This window comes from Lasioglossum baleicum, unplaced genomic scaffold (assembly GCF_051020765.1).
Source record: "Lasioglossum baleicum unplaced genomic scaffold, iyLasBale1 scaffold0046, whole genome shotgun sequence".
Classification (NCBI taxonomy): Eukaryota; Metazoa; Arthropoda; class Insecta; order Hymenoptera; family Halictidae; genus Lasioglossum; species Lasioglossum baleicum.
The window spans coordinates 338,025-340,938 of NW_027469106.1; positions in this window are offsets into that span (position 1 = coordinate 338,025).

Sequence of the window (2,914 nt, forward strand, 5' to 3'; positions counted from 1 at the left end):
TTTATCTCGCGAATATCGTCCGCGTGGTTGACGATATTTTGATTCGAGAAAACGGACGTGGATGCTGCAGAGCTTGCTATGCGAGCAAGTCTATCACTATCACGCACGTACGCGAACACGTAACAGGAAATTGAATAAGGAATACTATTCGCGAACTTTCCAGTGAGAACTCTATCTCTAACTAACAACGTGTCACTTCAAACTACGAAGTTAGGAGCAAGGAAATAATAATTGGGATTTAGATTGACTCTGGTAAAACAAAGTATATTATAAACGTAAAAGAATACAAAGGTAAAGGTGCTTATTATTAACGAAATCGAAATACGTACTAAGTACGAAATATGAAACGCAATAAAAATGTTTAATTGAATAAACGAAGTAATGTTTGAATTAAACGAATAAGAATACGATATTACTGAATGGTATTAGGGACTGTGTCTAAACAGTATGGATTTGGAAAGATTGTGTCTAAACAATCTGGATTTGGAAAGACTATGTCTAAATAGTCTGGACTTGGAAGATTGACGAAAACTCGACTGACCCACTCGGGTCCCCGGAGAGGACTGTGGAGAATCGAACGTTCGTCGACGAATAACGTTCGTCCGAAAAATGCTGACTTCGCAAAAGGGGACCGTGTCCTCTTTGTGCCGGTCTTCGTCGTAAACAGCGCGATGGCCGCCGCACTAGAGTCAGCAGTTTTCGTTCCCAGTGGTGCAGGACTCGAAAATTAAGTGGTAACCATTGGCGTACCTATTTATTTATTTAAATAAATTGGGACTTAGAATATTTTCGAGCGCTTGCTTTTGCAAGGCGTTTCGATGTAAATTTTATATGTCATATGATTAGTTGACATCATTTGTCGACCGATCATATGTTTGAAAATATTCTAAGTACTTTTGAAAATTACCAAAAATCGAAATTTTGGTAAAGTCTAAACAAACGCGAATTGAGAACATAACCTACAAATTTTTAGGTTAGTTTCATGATTTTCGCTCACGAGTCCAATGATATTTCAATCTTCGAGTTTGGGCCATTTTTGGCTATTTTAGGAATTTGACAGATTTTGGATTTTAGGTTATGTTGATGGATTTCAATCAGATGTACGTGGTGTTAAGGATTCATTGTTATGAAGGATTTTTAGGAGGTTTGGAATCTTTAAAGGGGAACGCTCGCTCTTATGTATCTAATTTTACATGTAGTCTTAAAGCTAACGTCGGAGGTGCGACCGACGTCACAAAAGCAAGCCGCCGAGCTTGTCCCTAGATTCGACGGAACTTCGTCTTCCGTCCTACAATTCATACGTGCATGCAAACGCGCGCGTGACACCGTACCGGCCACTGCAGAGCGTGCCCTCACGAAATTGCTCTGCAATAAACTCCACGATCGTGCTTATGCCGCTATAGAAGGCCAGCACATATTCACAATTTCTGCACTATGCGAGAAATTACGAACAGTACTGGGCCCATACAAATTCGTGGACCAGTACCGTGGCGATCTCGCGAGTGTACTCCAAGCTCCAAACGAGCACATCTTAGACTTCATCAATCGCGTTAAAGACCTTCGAACCGCGATTCAAGATGCCACAGACATTGGCCTTGATTACGAAGAACTAGATCGCTTCGTAGTAGATTGTTTTCTACGAGGTCTCCTTCCCCAGCTGCGTGCCGAAGTGCTTCATTGCCCTTCGCGAAATCCTGCCACTGTTTTCGAAGCAGCCATCTCTGCTTACAGGCAGTATGAGTCAGACCAGACTCGTCGACGAGAACTGATCCGCGAAGAAAAACGAGTCAGCTTCTCTGATAACCGGCCGTATCGCCCGCGTTCCACGTACGAGTCCCCTCGTGACATTCCAGAGCGAACTCAAGAACGCCGCGATAACAGACCGGACTCGTCTCAGCAGTCCTCAAGAAACTCAAACCGGGACTCTTATCGCTCCCCGACGCCGCAACGGCGATGGGAAAATAATCCTCGCGACCAAAACACATACCGCGATGGTCGCACAGATCGCCCCTCAAGCCCTAACAAATTTTGCAACTACTGCAAAGTCCCCGGGCACGATATTCACGAGTGCCGTAAGCGCGCTTTCAATAATAATAGGAGGTCGGGAAACGAGTCCGGCCTCCCGACCGAAGCCAACCCCAGGCGGGAGGCCGCATCTTCAACCCAAACTACAGCCCGCACCCAAACGGCTATCCGGACGAACGACCAGTCCGACGATTCGTCTCAGCAGTAAATCTTGCTGCAGACTCACCAATTCCGCGCGTAAAAATCTCCGCCCCTCAATTACAAAAGAAGTGTGAATTTTTGTTGGACACGGGTTCGGAGATCAATTTAATTCGTGCGTCAAGTCTAGAACCAAATCTACCTATAGATCATACGAACACTATAGAAGTCCAAGGAATAACCGAGGGATCCATTCCAACTCTCGGTCAAATTAAGATACACTTACAGGGTCAAAACCCTATTGAATTTCATGTCTTGGAAGAAAACTTCCCAATTAACATCGACGGAATCCTCGGTTCTCCCTTCTTCAGAACAGGAGCCGAGATCTCCTTTGCGAATCAATACATTACGATAGGAAACATTCGGGTTCCCTTCTCGAACCCTTGCGCGCCCACGGCTGAGCCTCGCGATAAATTGGCAGCAGAGGTTATTTCAATGCCTTCGTCTATGACCAATGATCTCGTTAAAACTCCAGCCGCCGAGCGTGAGGAACATTCGGCAAGGAACGTTCGAGTGTCTTCCTCAAATCCTCGTGCACCCGCGGTCAGACCTTGCAGAGCCCCGGTGACGGAGGTTATTTCAATGCCTCCTCGGGATTCGATCGAGTACTCCCTAGAGAAAAACGCCGTGAAAAGCCGGCCGGAATCGAAGGAGACTCGAGAGATATCGGAGTACACTGCGAGAAGTCGGG